Here is a 9238-nt window from a genome sequence, read left to right as displayed (position 1 = left end):
TAACATGTTCTACTTCTCGAGTGAGCATTTGTTATTGTACAGGCATTGTTACAGTACATTTATATTCAAATCCACAACTGGAATACTTCAGGATTATTTACGTTGGCAGTCTGTTAAACTGCATCGGTGAATTGATTTTCTGCTTGTTGAAGCATCTCAGATATGCATACATCAGAGACATATTCTCTTCCTGATAATGTTTTCACTTGCATTTCTATAACTTTTAATCTGTATTTATACTTGTATCTCCGTGCTGTTTTCAATGTTGATATCAAGTAAAGCACAATGTTAGCCAATGAAAAAAACTTACTGGGATGGACTTTAGTTCAATTCACTTCTGTTCACAAGACCGCTTTCCATGTTATTTATTTAACAATATTTTAGTAAAAATATATGAGCTTGAGATGCTACAAGCATACAACTAGATGACCTGACACGTGGATTATGCAACATGAGTAATGCAAGATGTTTTTCACGGATGTTTCCGATATTGTTTGTTGTAGTCCAGTTTTGATCACCATATATGCCTTATCTATTAGAATCGTTGTTATCTCCGTTCTGCATGAAACATAAAATTACAAATTTTCATTGGCCTTCACTTTCAATTACATGGGGGTAAATAACATATCAAAAAATATATATCTGGGTGGAGTATTCCTTTAATTTGCTTTACAAAGAGTACTATAAATCATATATTGTAGAGTAATTTTCAACATTCTTCATCTTCACTGTTACTGCATCTTCACACTAAGATAATTCAGTAAAGTTAATTTTAAAACATTTGAAAAACTGTGATAAGATCAGGCCATTCGGCTCAACAAGCCCATCCATCCTATTCACCTAGATTCTCTAAAATACCATCAAGTCGAGATTTAAAGATCTTTAAATTTCTGCTCTCCCTCATACTACTTGGTAGTTTATCCCATATGCCCATGGTTCTTTGTGTGATGAAAAGCTTTCTAACATCTGCAAGCAACAACGTTCCTTAATACATTTCCAACTGTGCCTCTGTGCTCTTTTTGAAGAATTTATTCTAAATTAATAGCTGGGATCAACTGTACTAATTCCTTTCATAATTTTAATCACTTCAATCATGCCACACTGTAATCTTTGCTTAAACTAAAAATTTTCAACTCTTTCAACCTCTCCTCATAGTTAAAAACCTCTTAATCCCAAAATCAGCCTAGTCACTCTTTTCTGAACTTTCTCTAGTGTTACTATGTTGCTTTTTGTAATATGGAGTCCAAAATTGTACATAGTATTCCAGATGAGGTCTTACCAGTGTGTGATGCAATTTATGCATAACCTCCCCTGACTTGTACTCTACACATTGAGCTCTAACACCTAACATTCTCTTATCCTTCTTAATTTCCCCTTCACACTGTCTGGATATTAATAGTGACAAGTTCACCACAACTCCTAGGTCCTTCTCATAAAGTGTAAGTTCAAGTTTCAGACCTCCTACTTTGTATTCAAATCTAGCATTTCTACTTCATGTGTTACATTTGCTTACATTATTGAAGCTGGGCACCTTGAGAGAAGGCGGGAAGAGAAGAGAAGGGATTACATTTCTTAGCTAGCTAGGAAGGACCTGGTCATTTTTCTGTTAAACATTACTGTTAGGGTGAGTCCCGCCATTACAGCCCTCACCTGGAGAAGCAGGTAAAGAGAGTAACCCTGTTATCATAATTACATCTCTTTATTTTTAATTAATAAAATGCTCTTTTCCAAAATAATTATCTTTAATGTTCATTAATATTTTAATAATTCCCATTGAAAGGAAAAGTAACTAATTCAACTGGTCATAAAAGAAAGAGACTGTGAAATGCACTCTGTAAAGCACAATGCTAACCTTTAATAGAAAGGCAATAATATGGAATTTTTTCACCACTCTGCAACTCATGGAAGCATATGCAGGAATGAATATATGAAAGCTGAATTTTCAAATCAATTATTTTAAGTAAAGACTACTCAAACTGGCATCTTCACTTTCATTTTTTGTACCTTTCTGGGCAGATTATGAAAAAACATTTTTTTTTTTACAATCCATAGGATCTGTTTATCTTGTAAGTACAGTATAAGAATATTCATTGTCGTGCAGGCGGTAACACTAAGAGTAGGTCTGTTGGGTTTAATTTTCATCACAATACATAAATGATATTTGAATTAATTGTTTAATTACCATGATTAACAGTTCTACTTGACATCAGATACATTAGGGTCAGGTGAAAACCCAGTTACAGAATAATCATTAAAACATCACACAAGTTGTTCTACTTGCCTTTCTCCTCATTAATTGCATCAGCACAAATGGACCTCTACCACACACTGTACTGTGCTAATTAGGTCGGCAAATTACCCAGTATTATATAAAAACAAGGTGAATATAAATTGCAAACTTTACATATACTGGCACATGTCTTTTATTTAATTTACAAAAATTAAATTAAAGAGCAAGTCATAATAAGACATAAACACATCCATGCATTAGTTTCAAAACTGACGTCAAGTCTGTTCATTTAGAAAGCTACAGAAGGCTAGTCAGGATAACTAATTAATACCATATGTACTGATGGGTAGGAGGCTGAGATTAAAAAAGAGGACTCCACGTGTCACAAAAGTGGAAAGAATTTTCCAATTCAACAGCAGTGGGTACTAGACACTGGGGTCTCTTAATTGAGTCATTATTACAATATACAACTATGTCATTATACAGGGTATACCCAAAAGCACCTCCACTGCATGGGTATAGACAACAGGGAAATTAACTTTACACTGAGTCTGTCAGGGCTAAACAATCAAAATAAAATATAATGAAAATGAAAACAAAATCAACAAAATAAATAAAATAAGCTATTTTAGACCTGCTTACTGTATACTGTTTATTGGATCCTATACAACATTTAAACAAGGACGTAGTGTACATTAAATTTGTTCCCCTCATAAGCAATTAATGTTCCTCAGTAATTCTATAGTGTCTTACATTTTCATGGGATGCTTTCAATGACATACTTATTGGGAATTTTAGCCAGCTTGTTCAGAAATTATCAATGATGTTTTTACTTAGCCCAGTGTGAGGTTTTAAAGACTACAACTAATGAGAAATTAAATTAAGACTGAACTTGAATTTAACATCTCATTCATAATAATACAAGTATAACACATTTTGCAGATGCGAAAAGACAATTTATTTCAGCTCTATAAATCCACACATTCCTTTTTTAATATAAGAAAAGTTGTACAGTACTGCAGGTTTCACATAGCCACAGGTAACTGAATTTAGTTCACAATCTGGGACCAACGCTGGACCAGCTCTTTGACTTACATCCATGTATGAGTGGTTATAGAGAGCGCCAGTTATTTCTATGCAAGTCTGCTAACATGGACCGGGGGAGACACTACACTCTTTGTCCTCTACCATTTCAAAGATAATAGTTTTAAGTTCATTTGGGACTTGAAATCAGTGTAGATTGAGTAAGTATTTGCTCATACAGAAGTATGCCCTGCTAGGGACTTGTAACCTGCTCAGGCCTGGTTCCTGCCTTTCAAATACACTGTCAGAATCTGTTCTGGCTACCTGCAACTCTGTAAGGTGAGAAACAGGTCATGTAAATGGATAGATTGCAATTAAAAAGCGAATGAGATTCATGCTCTCTATTCAAAGCACACACTTCTCCTGTCATAAGCCCCTCTGTTTATAAATAATGTATGTATGTATGTATAGTGAAGGGCTGCATCAATGTGCATTTGCAAAAGACAAAATAAGAAAAGTTTATTTCCACAATAAAAAAATAGAAAAGTAGATAAAAGACAAAATATTTGGTTGCATAATGAAGACTATAAAGCCAAAATGTTGTGTTTCTGAATTCTTTTCTATTTTTTCATCATCATTTTACTCCATCTTTCCTTTTGAATGTCACAATACAAACATGCTGAGCTAGGCTGATCAGGACTCCTTATCTCCCACAACACCATCCAGTCTTTACTTGGGAATACCCAGATGCTCTACAGACAGTCAAAAAACGTTTTGCTATACAGTGGGTCTATTCAATGATCCTCATTGATTAGGCTGTGCCATGTGCACCTCCTATGGGAGGTCTAGAGAGGTCATTCTTACTATACTTCCAAACCACCTGAAGTGGCTACAGGGGGAGCAGCTGTTCTACTCAGAATTCCTCCTGTATTGCTGAAATGCTCACGGTACTGCAGATTGCATGCCCAGGAACCTTAATTTTGTTTATTCTTGAATTTGTATTCTTACAACAACTTCCCAAAAGAGGAATTTGGATGGGAATGGAGACTGATAAACTGGAAGCATTATCTGTTAACTTACCTCCAACTTCATCACTATAACCAGAATAACATCTGCTAAAATGCTGCCACTGTGCTGATTTCCTGTTTCGGTCTCATGATCACCTCTACTGCCACTTATCAATAACACATCAGGGTACCTGAACTCCTCCACTCTGGACAACTTCTCACCCCATAGAAAAACAACTCATTCTTTTCTGGATGAGGAACATCAACTCAGACGTGGAAGTGCTGATTTCCATCCCATTTAGATCATACTGAGCTCCAAACCATACCAATGTGTAGTGATGATCACAGTTTAGTGAAGGCAAGAAGACAACATCATTGGTAAACAGCAGAAACACAATACTTATGTCCACCAGTGGATAGCCTCCAGTCATTGGCAGTGCTTTATCCTGTCCTGAAAATCAAGAAAATAAATGCATACTAGATGTATCCTTGATAAAGATCAACACTTACATTTAACAGATTCCACTTAACTAAAGTGTGATAAGTTAACTCCTGGGACCTCATGTATAAACTGTGCGTACGCACAAAAATGTTGTGTAAGTCCGTTTCCATGCTTACATTGCGATGTATAAAAACTACACTTGGCATAAAGCCATACACATTCTCACACCAGCTCAATCCATTGTGTATGCAAGTTTTCTGCTCAGTTTTGCAAACTGGCGGCACCCAGCGTCAAAGCAGTGCTACGGTTCCTGTGTGGTTTCCCTTTATTTCTTAGATTCACATCCCTGATGCAGCCTTATCAAATACACTGAAATTAACCGCATATCGTTTATTAGTTTAAGGCAGGGGTGCCCAACTCCAGTCCTGGAGGGCCGCAGTGGCTGCAGGTTTTCATTCTAACCCTTTTCTTAATTAGTGACCTGTTTTTTCTGCTAATTAACTTCTTTTGAATTCATTTTAATTGACTTGCTCTTGAAGACCCATCAATTGTTTCTTTTTCCTTAATTAGCAGCCAAACAATAATGAGATACAAAATGAGCCAAAACAGGAGCAGCAAACTGTGACCATCATACAATATCTGAAAATAGGTGAAAGTCTCAGGAATGCTGATCTGCTCTTAAAAAAATGAGAAAAATCCAAAATTTCGGAAATGTCTGCTATTGCACAACGAGAGCAGCAACAAGCCATGGAATTAAAGAACGAGTTTAATTAACGACAAGACTCAGCACCTCATTAAGCAACTGGTTGGAGTGAAATTGGTTGGAGTTTGAGGCCCTGACTTAGTTGGTCTTCTGTTGGCTCACTCACTCCACATTTCACTTCTGTTTGGGTGCCATTTAAGGAAAGAAATGAAGCAATTCAGAGGAACGATGAAGAAATTCAGGGAAACGTCTTAAAAACCAAGTCAATTAAAATGAATTCAAAAGAAGTTAATTAGCAGCAAAAACAGATCACTAATTAAGAAAAGAGTTAGCATGAAAACCTGCAGCCACTGCGGCCCTCCAGGACTGGAGTTGGGCACCCCTGGTTTAAGGTATCTGATTGCAATCAACCTGTAACAATATAATGGTCCACAGAATGGCCAAACTATTCCAAATACCATAGCTGCTGTAGTGTTGTTGCTCTCACTGCACCAATCAAAGTATTTTAACCCACTGTATCTGAGTGTGGAATCACAGTTCTACAGCAGCTGATCGGAAAGAGGATCATCGGGATACAGCATCTAGCACACTCTGCCTCACCCATGTGCACATTCTATTTGAACTGCTTCCATACAGCAAACCCTTCAGAGCCTTTCCTGTGGGGACCTCGTGGTTCAGAAACCATTTGATCCCAAGAATTCTAAACACATTCAATCATTCCATCAAGTGCTCCTGGTAGAACTGTTTGTACTTATAAGTACAATTACCTCACTGTAAACTTGCACTACGGTTGTAATATTACACAACCTGGGTCACTTATGCTTTCATATTGTATATTTTTCATTGTTTTTATCATATTATTATTATTACTGTTACTTTCATTTTATAAGAAAAAAGTTTATGGAGGATTTGCATATTGAATTTCATTGTACCATACAATAACAATAAAGGAATTCAATACAATTCAATGGAAGAAAGCGTGCATTTACATATGATGATGACTGGCTTCTAAGTCGATTTAGATTTCCAAGGACTATCTTCTTGGTACTCTTGATATCATTTTTAAGATGAAATGCAGTAAAGTATGTATATTACATTATACAGATACATTTTAAACTTCATTAAATAATGTATACTGTTAATAATTTAATGTGTGGGCACAGTGGACAGTGGTAGCGATGAGCTGCCGCCCCGTTCAGGGATTGTTCCTGCCTCACGCTGTATGCTTGCTGGGACTGGTGCGACCCTGGATGGATAGATGGATGGAATAATTAAACATGTACTACGAAGATATTTCAATGTTCCTTAAAAGCTTTGAAGAATCTGCATTCTAAGCTTAGAGATGGTTTTACATTTATTAAAGAACTTATTGTGTGGTGATTGGTTACTTGGAGAAAGAAAAGGAAGGACAGAAATTGGGGGTTAGTACATTTAAAAGAGACAGTACTGCTGAAATAATTTATTTCATTGAGGGTCACGCATGGCACAGCAAGCATCTTGAGGGAGGCAGGAACAATCTCTGAATGGGGCGCCAGCTCATTGCAATCACAACGCCACTGTGCCCCATGTTTAATACATGCTTTAATTAATTTCATCATGAAAATGATATCAAGTATACATCTTAGTATATAAATTGTTCAGAGAGCTGTAATATCATGAATGTAATGTATTCTGTGTCCTGTTGGCATAAGAGAAAGCCTGTTTACATAGAGTACATAGAAGAACACACAGAATATGAAGCATTTAACGTGCTACTTTAGTTACGATGGGATATGAGAAACTAGTAAATTAAATGATTTCATGATGAAGTTTATGACATTCTACTTTAATGGCAAAATAAACAACGTGTTTAAAGTGGAAATTTCGAAATTGAAGTTGACATTTCGAGCTTTTTTTCCACTGTGTCCCTATTTTTTTTTCTTTTCTCTGTACCCTAATAAGCTTTCATATGACACTCAGACGGTGGGCTACGACTCGCCTTTTCACGGCAACTTTGATACCTGACCACTTCTTTTTTATTTCGGGCACTGTGTGACTTTCTTAACTTGAACTTCGAGTTTCTCCGACACACTATGTCACTCAATTGACTTCCTTTTGTTGTTTATACCACTGTTTAAACCAACAAATAATAAGTTTTTCCTTGCCTCCTGTGAAATATGACCCGGACACAGACAGGCAGACACGTTAGATTTACCCCACACATGTTTATTTAGGGTTTACATCTTATACAAAATCACTCACAGACCCCAATACCCCACAGTCCTTGGCCAACAAAATGCCTTTGTCTTTTTCTTCAGTCCGCCTCCTTCTTCCTCCTCCTGAGACCTTGTCCTCACTTCCGCCTGACTCAAGTCCTCATGCGAAGGGAGGCGACCCCTTTAAATAAGCACCCGGATGTGCGTCCCCGGCAATCTCCCACCAACACGCCCCAGTGTGGCAGAAGTGCCGGCTGTATCCCCAGAAGCACTCCGGGTGTCCCTGTTCTTCTTCCCCCAAGCACTTCCAGGTGTGGCGGAAGTGCTGAGGTCCAGGGTCCTCCAGGACCTTCCCAGCTCTGTACCCGTGGCCCCCAGGGCGGTCACCCCCTCGAGGTCTGAAGGAGGCACAAGCCCTCCCCCAGTCTTCTCGGGCATCCTGGCTGGGTACCACCCCCATCCGAGTACCACACTCCACATGGTATTCGGTGAAATTCTTCTATTTTCCCCATGCTTTGCCATTGTCTTTTCACAGAATGCTGAACTTAAGGGCTATTTGTATTGATTTGCATATTCAAAGAGGCGTAATTCTGGGAGGAGATGAGGCGGGGCGGCAGGCGTGTGTATGTACGTTACATTTCGCGCTGACCGGGATTTATGTAGCGGAAGAATGTGGAAGTTGGAGTATGCACAGATTTATGCATCTGCACTTTTTTGTGTGTACACACATTTCTGTTTTTGACCGAACGCCATGTTTTAGTGTGTATTCTACGCACGCTGTTATACATGAGGCCCCTGGTCTGTAAATACACAGACTAGATGTCGCATAGTAGAAAGTCCAATTATTAATCATTGAAATAAATACTACCAATTTCTTCCTTTTTTACCCATGCATATATACATAAAAGTATATATGCAGGATGGTGGACAAAAAGTAGGCCCATATGTATTAAGGTGCCCTGCCATAGTTTTCAGCAGCATCAAACATGATCTTGTGAAACTAGCAAGAAATCCACATTAACATTTTGTTTCTCGTTAGTTCTCATCTGTGTATATGATGTTTTGCATTCACTGGGACACAGAGTATTTTGATTATGGAAGTGCAGGCTTTTTCATGTTGACAATGATGGATTAGGGAAGAATTGTGACTGCTCCTGCAAAACACACAATTCAGCGATCTGTGAAAAAGAGGTACAGTACTGGATCTGTCAGAAATGCACCAAAACCAAGAAACCCTTCTGTTTGTACCCTGAGATTCACATCAACATTTTGTATCATATGGAAAAAAGTCCACATAAGTCAAAGTCGCAATTATCTTATGAGACGTGAGTGTCACATGCACTCTATGATTTACAGGCTACATTTACATGCAACATCTGGCATATGTAGTATGTGTATTGGTATGTTTGTGTAGATACAGTATGTACAGTAATATACAATAATATATATATATACATACTGTATATACACACATATATATTTCATACTGTTAATGTTGCTTACATGTACCGAGAAAGCCAAGTTCCAAATTGTAATGATACCCTTCCACCCCAAATTGAAAGTACAGTCAGCTGTACAGATATCCGCAGAAGAAACGGCAAAGTGCTGCAATCAAAAATGTGGTTTCTGTGCTGCAGC

The 9238-nt window shown here is 37.7% G+C and overlaps 2 protein-coding genes across 2 annotated transcripts in view; one reads left to right on the top strand and one right to left on the bottom strand.

Moving 5' to 3' along the window:
- Window positions 1–9238, top strand: part of tax1bp1b (Tax1 (human T-cell leukemia virus type I) binding protein 1b) — a 1153251-nt gene that overhangs the window by 294458 nt on the left and 849555 nt on the right. The window lies entirely within an intron of this gene.
- Window positions 1–9238, bottom strand: part of jazf1b (JAZF zinc finger 1b) — a 301891-nt gene that overhangs the window by 162610 nt on the left and 130043 nt on the right. The window lies entirely within an intron of this gene.

This window comes from Erpetoichthys calabaricus, chromosome 13 (genome assembly GCF_900747795.2).
Source record: "Erpetoichthys calabaricus chromosome 13, fErpCal1.3, whole genome shotgun sequence".
NCBI lineage: Eukaryota > Metazoa > Chordata > Cladistia > Polypteriformes > Polypteridae > Erpetoichthys > Erpetoichthys calabaricus.
This window is presented reverse-complemented; position numbering and strand designations above follow the sequence as displayed.